The sequence below is a fragment of the Magnolia sinica genome, chromosome 3, assembly GCF_029962835.1.
Source record: "Magnolia sinica isolate HGM2019 chromosome 3, MsV1, whole genome shotgun sequence".
NCBI lineage: Eukaryota > Viridiplantae > Streptophyta > Magnoliopsida > Magnoliales > Magnoliaceae > Magnolia > Magnolia sinica.
In genome coordinates this window covers 3,969,303-3,983,373 of record NC_080575.1, presented here as the reverse complement: position 1 = coordinate 3,983,373, position 14,071 = coordinate 3,969,303, and positions in this window count along the sequence as shown.

Below are 14,071 nucleotides of genomic sequence, written 5' to 3'. Positions count from 1 at the left end.
AATGGTGGATAATAAATGTTCTCTATCTTGTAGGGACATATAGTTATCCCACCAGCCTTTAAGTGGCCAGTAAAGCCTGAGACTAATAATTGGGTGGCGGTAAAATCATTGACACCTCTATTTCATTTGTAAACAGTGGCTACTATAGTCATTTCATGAACTAAGTTAATAATATTATATTCGGACATACCATTTATATTCCACTCATATATGGAGTCATTAGAATAAACACTTTGAGTGATTTGGTTATGTTCTTCAAATTGTAAACCAATTGGAGTCGGCTTAGAATAATAATTTCTAGTTATGGGGAAAAGGGTGGTATATTTAATTTCATTAAATTATATACCAGAGTGAGTTCTTTCTAAAAGAGATATACCTAACATCGATGTGGAATGGATTTTTTTTTATAAACATCACGTTAATCCCTGTGAAAATCAACGATGGATGTTTGTCGCAACTATTTTGTATGATGTGGTCCATTTAAATCAGGATCAAAATAAGCCTTGAGTTACACATCAAACGGTACGAGTAGATTTTATACATACATTAAGGTCGGGACTGCTTATTTTCTTGCACACATCTTAATTAGGAAATTAAAATCCACTTTAACCATTAGATTTTTAATATTAAGATATGCTTATGTACAAAAAATCAGGTTGATCAATTATTTAGGTGGGCCACACCAAAAGAAATAGTTGAGGAAGAGACGTCCACCCTTTATATTTACAAGTTCCACTGTGAAAATTATAAAAAATCCACTCCAGCCATTAGATACCACATAAAAACTTCGGCTTATTGCCCAAATATCAGACCAATTCATTAATTAGGTGGGCCATATGAATGGAAATATTTTGAGGGTAAGTATTGAGTATGCAAAGTTTTTTATCATTTTAGGTACTTGTGCCTAATATGAGGTGACACACCATGTGGTCGAGGTGGATTTTACATATACAACATGGTGGGGCCCACATTAGCCAGCAACTTCCTCTTAAAAGCATACTCAAAACCCTAAAAAATCATTCCTTCCATCGTTCATCTCTCAATCTTCTTACTGCGTGCAAAACCTAATTTCAGAGTGGATAGAAATCCCAACTCGGTTAGCTTCCTCTGCTTCTGGTGGTGGGCCACCATTGTTGTCTGATAATGAGTTTTCCAACAAGCCTTACTTTCCTATCTCAGTCCACAAATTATTAGGATAAACGGCGGAATCACACAGAGATGAATATAGGATTGCAATCCAAAAGCACCAAGCAAATACAAAGAGAACACAACAATTTAACATAGAAAACCTTTTCGGGAAAAAATCACGGCATAAAGTGACATAAATCCACTATGAAATCAAAAATTATAAAGAGAAAAGACTTACCCAATTCGAACAACCTCTAATCTCACCCATTGCTACATCCTTTGAAACCGTAAAACTATTTAGAAACCCTTTGAAATAGTTTTGGAAACCTTGAAATATCTTGGAATGACTTTGAGAGCATCCTAGGAACTCCTATTTATAGTTGGGGAACTTCAGCTTTCGCACGGACTGTAACGCCCTGAAATTCGGGGGTCGAGCATAACCCAGCTTCCGAGTTTCAAAACATCACTTATGCAACATATTTAATGATGGATATATGTTGTCTGTATGAGTACATAAAACATGGAATAGATTAAGCCAAACTGCAAACATAATTCAGGGATAAGTGAAGAATGCAAGCGGAAAACTTAAAGAAATATATGTTTACATGTGCAAATCCCTGAAATACATATACATACTAGGTCGTATTACAAGTGTTGCTATCAAAATTACAAGTATCAAATGACATCATCTATTCTCAAAAAAAGAAATCTCAGAATCCCACGCATCAGAACAAGGCTCACTAGAACCCGCCTGAAAACTGCATAAAAGAAAATACAGCCTCATCATCCTCGAACTCCTGCTCGGCCTCAGAGGTCGCATCAACATCTGCAACTAAGACAAAGTCTGGTGGTGTTTAAGCACCGTCCCAGAACGAGGGAGTGAGTGATCAACTCAGTGGAACAATATAGCAAAGGTTAACATGTTATCAATTCAACCAAGCAGTAATGATAAAGCAGAACAATCAAACATGTCCTAAGTACTCTTGTTAGTGCAAGGATGTATGCAGAATGATGTATACCCTCGCTTGTACACCCTCAGCGTCTTCATCTTACGGTACGCATGACAACCTCTTGCAGTGCCCACGACGCCAAAGTACATGCAATGCGGTGCATGAACATGATTACCAAGTTGTTATTAGTCCTTTTCATACAGCAGGATTGAGAAGCTAAGGTACCTTCTTCATATCAATTTCCAAATAGTGATCCATTCTAGGGTCGTCAGTCCTAGGTAATCTTAGACGATTATATGGTTTTAGGTCGTTGCAAAGGGCTCGTCACCAATCAATGCACGCCTATCATACCTTCGTTACTACAATAAGGCTTGTCACCTCAATGCAGTATCCAGGTATGCTCGAGGTCATTACAAAGGGCTCGTCACCAATTAATGTAGGCCGACAGCACAAATATAGTGTCCCATACCACCATAATCGGCTCACGAGTTTGGTTGCTCATTGGTCACTACGGGGAGACTCGTCACCCCAGCGTAGGCCGACAGCTCGACCACGGTGTCCCATATCACCATGTTCGGCTCATGAGTCTTAGCGGATCAAGGTACAATGGTTAATGGGATTTCATTGGTAAGTTTGGTACCCTAGATTCAAACAATAGTGTCCATATATGGTGAACATACATCGGACAATCGGGTTACTTGACGAACTCGACTAGCACGAGCGCATGTTGGGTTGAACGACATAGAGTGCGCAAATACTCCGTGTGACCAAACCACTGCCGACAACTCTAATACGACTCGGGTTCGTCAAATCGCGTCCTTCGTGACAAAAGCAACCTCAGCCACGAACTCAAGGCCGATTATCGATTTCCTGGACTATTTCCTAGTCCCAAACATATTTCACTACAATAGATATTCATATCAACAATTTAGAATAGTAAGGGAACAACAACTGAAATCATATGGTATGTAAGCATTTGAAGAGTATCAACTTAACATGGATTCTCACATAAGTAATACTTGAACTTAAACAACAAGGAATATGACTTGCATGCGGTAAATCATACACATCAATAGGAGTGTTGAGAATCACTTCTCAACACCCGCAATTAGGTTAATACATTACACTTTAGATCATTCAGACATTTCTACAAACACTTAAACTACAAAGTTCAACATACATGACGCATGTTGAAAAACACGCATTTGGACAATTCCTTTTGCCAAGGAGTTGTCACACATACGACTAACACAATTACACGACAAATAATCATGGCAAACACATGCTCATATTTTATACGTATACGGTACTTCCTACATATACATAGAATACACAAATCTCAATTTAACACATGCATATCAGGAACGCAAGATAAACATAGCATTTGACATATGAAATTTCATCCATAATAAGAATAAATCATTAGCTAACATTGAAAGCCTTGAAAACCATAATCTATACGATTAAAGTCCGCACCTTAAACCAGAAATAGAACACCGAACTGATTCAGACGATATGTCTTCGTCAACGGCGACAAGATAACCTAAAACAAGAATAGAAATGAGCTACAATAACACATAGACTCTTCGAAGCTCTAAAACAGATTAGGTTTAGGTTAACTTACCCAAGGAAGAACTTAGAATCGCCGGAATAACGATTCAAAAGTGATGGTTTAAGGATGAAGAGTAACAGGAAAGAATCTAAGGATGATTCACCAACTTCTCTCTCACTTTCCCTCTCTTTTCCTCTCCTTCTTAGCTAGGGTTAGGAAATTCGTATGGAAAAGAGAGTGAGGGTTTTAAGGTCTTTATATAGGCCTAACATTGATGAAAATAACCCCAGGGCCAAGGTATATTTAGGTTATAACCAAAACAGGCCTCTCTCGATTCAACGGAACACTTCCGGTGGGCCTTTTCCACGTGCGGTCGGACTTAAGCTCACTGACCATGGATCTGGGTTAGACTGAGTTTTCCTACCGATCGGATCTTCAGATCAACCGTGGCGGACCATACTCAATTCAACGGTCACCGAAACTCGATCAGGTCCACAAGCATAAAGACATGCCTGGGCCACCTTCCCTGATCCGAACGTAAAATTGGGTCAGAATCCAACGGTCAGATTGCTTAAAATCGTTGCTCAAGTGACACTACTCAGATTTCATAAAAGCACATTTAATTTCTCACCGTTCTCACACTCTTCACTCCGGACTCAATCAAATCGACCCAGAACATCATCTGGACTTAATTTTTGAGATGATAGCCAAGTCCAACATGGTGACCATAACAGCCTAAGATCATCACTATCGGACTTTCGACGCCCGGTCCAGGTCCGATCCAAAGCTTCTAAAAATTTTCAAGAACAACTGGATTTAGCGATGAATCCCAGATTTCAGAGTAACATAGCGCTAATTATTCTACAGGTTTTGAGTCATGCAGATCAAATTTAAAGTGATTGATGCAAATTTCACAAGCAATCGAGTTTAGCGCTAATTACCCCACAACTCGCTTCTAAGGAAAATAGAGGTAGTACTCGGGTCTTGGCAGGAAATTTTCTAGGTCATTACAATCTACCCCCCTTAAAGAAAATTTCGTCATCGAAATTTGTACCTTCTCATATTCCTCAAGGATTTGAGGGTAGTTCTTTCTAACCTCATCTTCGGTCTTCCAAGTAGCCTCTTCTTCACTATGATGCGTCCATAGAACTTTCACGAGAGGGATAACCTTGCTACGCAATACCTGCTCCTTCCTATCAAGAATATGCGTCGGTCGCAGTACATATGTAGCATCCTCGCTCAACTGCACCTGCTCCTAACTAATAATATGCGAAGGATCAGGAACGTACTTCTTCAGTATAGAAACATGAAATACGTTATGCACGCCCGCAAGAGGTGTGGGCAAAGCAAGGCGGTACGCTACCGCTCCCACTCGATCCAGAATTTGAAATGGACCAATAAATCTCGGCGTGAGCTTCTCCTTCTTACCGAACCGCAGAACTTCCTTCATAGGGGAGACCTTAAGAAATACATGGCCTCCAACCTCAAACTCAAGCGATCGCTGCCTTGTATCAGCGTAACTCTTCTGCCTACTTTGAGCTGTCAGAAGTCGACGTCGAATAATGTCAACTTTCTTTTAAGTCGCCTGCACCAACTCCAGCCCAATCAAACTACGCTCGCCAACTTCTGCCCAACAATGCGGTGCTCTGCACGGGCGACCATACAACGCCTCATAGGGAGCCATGCCAATAATTTAACGTGAAAAACCTTTTCAGAAAAAAACCACTACACAAAGCAACATAAATCAACTATGAAATCAGAAATTACAAAGAGAAGGACTTACCTGATTCGAACAACCTCGAATCTCACCCTTTGCTACATCCTTTGAAACCCGAGAATTATTTAGAAACCCTCTGGAATAGTTTTGGAAACCTTAGAATATCTTAAAATAACTTTAGGGGCACCCTAGGAACTCCTATTTATAGTTGGGGAACTCCAGCTTTCACACCGACTTGGAATAATCCAGAAACCGCTTCAAATTTACACAGTCCGTACACAATCTGCGTAACCTCCGACTAGTCGAACCAGAGCTCGGGCTAGTCGAAAGACACTTTGACTAGTCGAACTTATCCTTCGACTGGTTGAATTTCTCAGAAGTTTTGTTTGATCATTTCTAATAAGTTGTTAATAATTAAGTATTTTAAAATATTTAATATTCTAAATAAAATAATTAATCCTATTGGTATTATTACAGGAAATAATAAGATTGTTAAATATAGATAACAACAATAAATTGCAAAACCTAAAACCATACAAATAAAAAAAAAAACTTTAAGGAATATAAAAAGATATTATAAAATTTTTGAATAATGAAAACTTTTCTTGTTAATAAAAGGATTACAAAGTGAGGTACATCGATTGCAAAACGAAATACTTACAAACTAAATTTGTACTGGAGAAATTATAAACTGGAACATGATGTTAGGTCATACTAGTTTTACAAGGATTGGGTTTGAAGAGGCTAAAAGTTGCGAATAAGAATGACTGAGTAGTTAAGAGATTAAATGCCTTCCTTTGATGCAGAGACAACTCTTATATAAACGACGGATTCTAACTTGTATGAAATCCAGAAGTTGCTTTGAAGTTGCCCTAGATTTAAACCTGATTGAAGTCCGGAAGTTTCGTGGAAGTTGCTTTACTTGTCTTTTTGCTGGTGGCTACAATGAGTCCATGCTACAATAGTGACTGTTAAGTAATCTTGTCGGTTTGTCTTTTTGTGGAGCTGTCATGCTGCAGTACCTTCTGTCGGTTTTGTCTTCTTGTGGAGCTGACATATCTAGAATATGCTTGCAAGATCCGGTATGTGATTACTGTTGTAATTTTCTACTAATGTGCTGTTACTTATTATAATTGGGGTATATCATATATCCCATAACAATCGTCTTCATTTAGTTACAGATAATGAGTACTTGAAACGTCAGAGTCTTCTTCTGCGCCTAAGGCTGATGCTGCTTCATTTAATATTGTTATATATTTGGCTTTTGTCTTTGCTGCTGCTAGCTTTACTTGTATGGATGTCTTTGAAACTAAGAATTGTTGATCTTTGGTAGAGATTGATTGAGATTTTGAAAGATGAGGATTATTGTGAAAAAATTGTTGAAGAGTGGATTTTAAAAGTCTATCTAATTTAAATTGTTTCTACCATTTACTTTTAAAACATCTAACTAAATAAGGTGTTGGAGATAAAACAATCCCTTGAATATGATATTCCCAAGTATTAATCCATGCTATAAAGAATAGGGAGAAAAAAGTTAATAATTTTGGAGATTGATTTTGTTGGTCTAAAAATTTATAATTTTCTAAAAAATAAGAAAATCCTTCTTGTACTAGTGGAGGTAAATTTTTTGAGTCTGGTCCAAAGTAATTCTAAATTTGGTGAAACCATAAAGGAAAATTTAAGTTTGCTTTTTAATGAAAATGGAAAAACCATGAATGTGAAAGATTTTGGTTTTGGTAGAAAAATGCATATAACCATGTCTGTTGATAATCATAATATGTAAAACTAGGTGGATTAAATTCTTGAGAAAATTATCGTGCTAAGTTGGGATTAGGTCTCCATTATGAGAAAGTAAGTACTTTTAAAATTTGACATTTGAAATAACCGACTTTTGTATTATTTTGTCTATCTCTTATATGAGTGAAAATACAGGAATCAGTATCTACTAAAATAAATTCATAGTACTTTTATATTTTGCTTCTTATGGTTGCTGGCCAATGCCAATTTGGAGGAAAACATTGCTGTGAGAGGAATATGCTTATTTTTGAATTCTGATTCAATGGGTATTATTGGATAGACTTTGGTCTTGTATAAATACTGTGGTTCTAGATTAAAGATATTTGTGGGGGATGGAAGAGAGTGAGGAATATGTTAGAAAGAGGGATTATCTTGCAGTCATGGATTGGTATCAACTAATTTACTTGCAAATGTTTGAGAGGTGGAAGAAGAGGAAGAGGCTAAAGAGGTTAATGGACTAAAAGGATTTGGTGAAAAAGGAATGGTAGGTCTTAATCTTGTTCCTATTGTAGATCCTAATTGTCCTCTAAAATAATTTCCTAATCTATTTCTTGCTGGAGAAGGTGTTGTTGGAGAAGGAAAAACTGATCTTTAATTTAGTGGTGAAGGCATAGCATAATCCTGTTTGCTTGTAGGCTTCGGTCTTTCAGCTATTGTTGCCTTGTAAATATTTTCTGTATAAAAAATTTGGTAAAGAATTTGAATCTCATTTAATAAATTCAATTTGAAAATCAAAACTTGATAAAATAGCTTGCCATCTAACAAAAATTTGTTTATGAGTTAAATTTTTAACATATTTTTCTAAATATATTTTGCGCTTTTACAATCTATTCGAAGAATAAATTCTAATTTAAAAGATCGCTTTAGAATTTTGAAATGCATTAATTTTGAAATGCATAATACAATAGATAATATTTCTTTTTTAATAGTATTATAATTCTTTTGAGTTTCATTCTATGATCCGGAAGTAAATCTTATTAATTGTTCTAGATCATTTTTCTTTTATTTTAGAATTCCTCCATATCTTAAATCGGATGTATCTGTTTATACTATTTTAGGGGCTAATGGGTCACCTATATGTTGTAATAATAATTTTTTTATTTTAAGTTTTACTAATTTTACTATATCTGTGTGTTGTTGAGTTCATGAGGGTGGATTCTTTTTTAATATATCATACAATAGTTTACATATTTTATGTAGGTCTTGATAAAAGTCTCTTATATAATTTAAATTTCCTGAAAATCTTTGTAATAGTGTTTTATTTTTAATTTCATTGGGAAATTTGTCAGCAAATTCTAAACTTCTTTCTACAGGTGTAATTGTACCTTGTGATATATGATGTTCTAAAAATTTAATTTTGGTTTTAAATAATTTGATTTTTTTTGCTAAAATAACTAATCCATTTGTTTTTTATTATATTAAAAAATATTATTAAATGTTTCCAATGTTGTTCTAAGAATTTTAAAAATACTGAGACGTTATCTATATAAACTATTGTAAAATTAATATATGGATTGAAAATATCATTCATAATAACATTTTGAAATTCTGATGGTGCATTTTTTAATCCAAATGGTATAACATTCCATTCGTATTGTCCAAAAGGGACATTAAAAGCGGTTTTATATGTATCTTCTTCTGTTATATGTATTTGCCAAAATCCTGACTTCATATCAAATTTTGAGAATATTTTTGCTAAATATAGTTTTTCTACTAAGTTTTTTTATATTTGGTATTGGATATCTTATCCATTGTAATACTTTATTTAGTGGTTTATAATTTATTACTAATCTTGGGATTCCTCATTCTATCTCTACTGATTTATTAACATAAAATGCTGAACAACTCTAAGGTGATTTACTATGTCTAATTAAACCCTTTTGTAATAATTCTTTTATTATCTTTATCTTTTTTTTTTTTTTTTTTTTAAATTTTTTTTTTTATTTTTTTTACACAATGTTCTAGTAATTCTTTTGGCATTTGGATTGGTCTGGCCTTTGTGGGAATTTTTGATTCATGAATATCTGTTTCATATCGTAATCTAATTATCTGCCTTTTTCAATTCCAGAAGGCTGTAGGTATATCAAAACATATTTATTTCTTTAATAATTCTTCAAAGATTTTAATTCGATTTTTTGTATCTGGTAACTCCAGGTCTTGGATGATTTTAATGTATTAAATTTAAATTTTAACTTGCTTGATGTGTTCCCTTTTATGTGTGATTAAATTTATTGATTTTGTTATTAAGATTGATTTGAATTAATTTATGTCTCTAATTTTTGGAGGACTGATGAATTCAAATGTTAGATTCTGACCCATTAAATTAGTTTTAATTTCAAAATTTTCTACACTAAATGGTTTGATTAATTCTAAAAATGGTGTGCCTAATATAACAAGTTGTGTTAAATCTTTGATTAATAAAAAAAATTATTTTTACACATATTTCTTGATTCCATACTTCTGCTTTAAATAATTTATAATTTATTCGAAGTTTTGATCTACTAGTAGTTGTCAATTGTTCTAAAAATTTTTCAAAATATTTACTTGGTACTAGTCCTTTTTGGATGCTATTCATATTTGCTCCAATATCTATTAATGCAATTGTATATATATGAAATTCTTTGTTTATAACAATAGTTAGATTTACATGTCATTTTTGAGAGTTTATATTTGTAATTATATTTAGTGCATCTAATTGGTTATCAATTTTTTCGGTAGTATTTTCTATATGGTGTTCTTTATTGGATTATAAGAAATAAACTTGTTCTTTTAAACTATTATGATATTATAGTAAATATTTAATTTGTCTTTTTAAATATTGTATTTCTTTTACTTCTAAATATAAATCATTTAAATTTAACATTTTCTCTTGGGTTGGTTGGAATCTGTTTAAGATTTCTGTTATATTATATGGGTTTAATTGATTATTTGTTTCTATTGGTTTAGATATAGATTCTTGTAAATTTTGTAAATATATTCGTTTTAAATTAGGATCTAATATATGTTCTGCAAAATCTAATAAAGTTCTTTGTTCTTTTGTTAATGTACATATACATTTTCTTGAACATTTTAAACATGTGCCGATTTTTTCTTCTTAGTCTGGTTTATCCAATTCTTCTGAACTAGAATCTACTTCTTGTTCGGAATATATTGTTTCTATATTACTAGTATTTTCATTGATATTCTGCATATTATTTTCTAATTCTTTTGAGTCTGTTTCGCTAAATTCTAAAAAGTCAGAGGATGAATGTTCTTTTAAAATATTATATAATATTTGTTTTAGTTTTTTATTTATTTCTAATTCGTTGATTTTATTTTTTAAGTTGCAATTCTTTGCAAAATGGCCTATTTTACCGCATTTGTAGCATGTTAGTTTTTTCTGAAAGTAAGGTTGAAATTGTTTTTTCTTATAAAAATTAGGGTGATAGACTTTTTTATTTTTATATATTTTTCTTTTAGGATTCTGATATTTTTGTTTCCAGTGGTATAATTTATTAAAATTTTGTTTGAATCTTTTATTTCTGAAATAATTTTGTTTTAATCCTTTCTTTCGATTAGAGGGGGCTACAATTTTTTAGTATCCGAATTGTTCACAAAAATTCCCTAATTCATATCTAGTTAGTTTTCTATCTTTTTTCATTTTAGCTTTAAGTCTAATATCTATGCATAAGACTAGTTTTTAATTTGTAATAAAGGCTATTAAGTCTCCATATGTTATTCTATCATAATGTATGTTACCATTATAAAGTTATCTTAATTTTTGACGAGTTGTCTCTGCAAATAATTTTGGTAATCTTGCAATAAAACGTTCTTTTCAATAAGACATATTACAATCTTGTCGTATTATAACTTTACTAATAAAAGTATCTTTATACCATTAAAAATCATCTACTTTTGGGCATCAAAGATTATTTAATATTTCAATAGTTCTTTGTCTAATATTATTTGGATTTCCTGCAAAATGTTTAATAATTGTATATAAGAGGGTATTAACTGCATCTTGAATGGGTTGTCCTTGATCTAAAATAGGTTGTCCAGCTGTTTCTAATTTAATGGTGGATAATAAATGTTCTCTATCTTGTAGGGACATATAGTTATCCCACCAGCCTTTAAGTGGCCAGTAAAGCCTGAGACTAATAATTGGGTGGCGGTAAAATCATTGACACCTCTATTTCATTTGTAAACAGTGGCTACTATAGTCATTTCATGAACTAAGTTAATAATATTATATTCGGACATACCATTTATATTCCACTCATATATGGAGTCATTAGAATAAACACTTTGAGTGATTTGGTTATGTTCTTCAAATTGTAAACCAATTGGAGTCGGCTTAGAATAATAATTTCTAGTTATGGGGAAAAGGGTGGTATATTTAATTTCATTAAATTATATACCAGAGTGAGTTCTTTCTAAAAGAGATATACCTAACATCGATGTGGAATGGATTTTTTTTTATAAACATCACGTTAATCCCTGTGAAAATCAACGATGGATGTTTGTCGCAACTATTTTGTATGATGTGGTCCATTTAAATCAGGATCAAAATAAGCCTTGAGTTACACATCAAACGGTACGAGTAGATTTTATACATACATTAAGGTCGGGACTGCTTATTTTCTTGCACACATCTTAATTAGGAAATTAAAATCCACTTTAACCATTAGATTTTTAATATTAAGATATGCTTATGTACAAAAAATCAGGTTGATCAATTATTTAGGTGGGCCACACCAAAAGAAATAGTTGAGGAAGAGACGTCCACCCTTTATATTTACAAGTTCCACTGTGAAAATTATAAAAAATCCACTCCAGCCATTAGATACCACATAAAAACTTCGGCTTATTGCCCAAATATCAGACCAATTCATTAATTAGGTGGGCCATATGAATGGAAATATTTTGAGGGTAAGTATTGAGTATGCAAAGTTTTTTATCATTTTAGGTACTTGTGCCTAATATGAGGTGACACACCATGTGGTCGAGGTGGATTTTACATATACAACATGGTGGGGCCCACATTAGCCAGCAACTTCCTCTTAAAAGCATACTCAAAACCCTAAAAAATCATTCCTTCCATCGTTCATCTCTCAATCTTCTTACTGCGTGCAAAACCTAATTTCAGAGTGGATAGAAATCCCAACTCGGTTAGCTTCCTCTGCTTCTGGTGGTGGGCCACCATTGTTGTCTGATAATGAGTTTTCCAACAAGCCTTACTTTCCTATCTCAGTCCACAAATTATTAGGATAAACGGCGGAATCACACAGAGATGAATATAGGATTGCAATCCAAAAGCACCAAGCAAATACAAAGAGAACACAACAATTTAACGTAGAAAACCTTTTCGGGAAAAAATCACGGCATAAAGTGACATAAATCCACTATGAAATCAAAAATTATAAAGAGAAAAGACTTACCCAATTCGAACAACCTCTAATCTCACCCATTGCTACATCCTTTGAAACCGTAAAACTATTTAGAAACCCTTTGAAATAGTTTTGGAAACCTTGAAATATCTTGGAATGACTTTGAGAGCATCCTAGGAACTCCTATTTATAGTTGGGGAACTTCAGCTTTCGCACGGACTGTAACGCCCTGAAATTCGGGGGTCGAGCATAACCCAGCTTCCGAGTTTCAAAACATCACTTATGCAACATATTTAATGATGGATATATGTTGTCTGTATGAGTACATAAAACATGGAATAGATTAAGCCAAACTGCAAACATAATTCAGGGATAAGTGAAGAATGCAAGCGGAAAACTTAAAGAAATATATGTTTACATGTGCAAATCCCTGAAATACATATACATACTAGGTCGTATTACAAGTGTTGCTATCAAAATTACAAGTATCAAATGACATCATCTATTCTCAAAAAAAGAAATCTCAGAATCCCACGCATCAGAACAAGGCTCACTAGAACCCGCCTGAAAACTGCATAAAAGAAAATACAGCCTCATCATCCTCGAACTCCTGCTCGGCCTCAGAGGTCGCATCAACATCTGCAACTAAGACAAAGTCTGGTGGTGTTTAAGCACCGTCCCAGAACGAGGGAGTGAGTGATCAACTCAGTGGAACAATATAGCAAAGGTTAACATGTTATCAATTCAACCAAGCAGTAATGATAAAGCAGAACAATCAAACATGTCCTAAGTACTCTTGTTAGTGCAAGGATGTATGCAGAATGATGTATACCCTCGCTTGTACACCCTCAGCGTCTTCATCTTACATTACGCATGACATCACCTCAAGTGCTCCACCTCTTCCAGGTACATGCAATGCGGTGCATGAACATGATTACCAAGTTGTTATTAGTCCTTTTCATACAGCAGGATTGAGAAGCTAAGGTACCTTCTTCATATCAATTTCCAAATAGTGATCCATTCTAGGGTCGTCAGTCCTAGGTAATCTTAGACGATTATATGGTTTTAGGTCGTTGCAAAGGGCTCGTCACCAATCAATGCACGCCTATCATACCTTCGTTACTACAATAAGGCTTGTCACCTCAATGCAGTATCCAGGTATGCTCGAGGTCATTACAAAGGGCTCGTCACCAATCAATGTAGGCCGACAGCACAAATATAGTGTCCCATACCACCATAATCGGCTCACGAGTTTGGTTGCTCATTGGTCACTACGGGGAGACTCGTCACCCCAGCGTAGGCCGACAGCTCGACCACGGTGTCCCATATCACCATGTTCGGCTCATGAGTCTTAGCGGATCAAGGTACAATGGTTAATGGGATTTCATTGGTAAGTTTGGTACCCTAGATTCAAACAATAGTGTCCATATATGGTGAACATACATCGGACAATCGGGTTACTTGACGAACTCGACTAGCACGAGCGCATGTTGGGTTGAACGACATAGAGTGCGCAAATACTCCGTGTGACCAAACCACTGCCGACAACTCTAATACGACT